This window comes from Ascaphus truei, chromosome 5, assembly GCF_040206685.1.
Source record: "Ascaphus truei isolate aAscTru1 chromosome 5, aAscTru1.hap1, whole genome shotgun sequence".
Taxonomy (NCBI): Eukaryota; Metazoa; Chordata; class Amphibia; order Anura; family Ascaphidae; genus Ascaphus; species Ascaphus truei.
In genome coordinates, this window is record NC_134487.1 from 128,269,202 (window position 1) to 128,269,412 (window position 211).

Below are 211 nucleotides of genomic sequence, written 5' to 3' on the forward strand. Positions count from 1 at the left end.
GCGCGGGGCCCGTGGCGGGCTTCTCCCTCACACAGGATTGCGCCGCCTCAGGCCGCACGCACACGCGCCAACTGCCCCCTGTACGTGGTTTTATTTTTGCACCCGCGTCAATCACTATTACGGGCCGTGCATTGTTTGTGCTCTGCCACAGGGGGCGGGATAAACCACGCCCCTTTCATGGGTTAACCCAATCAACGCCGGAGGAGACCCC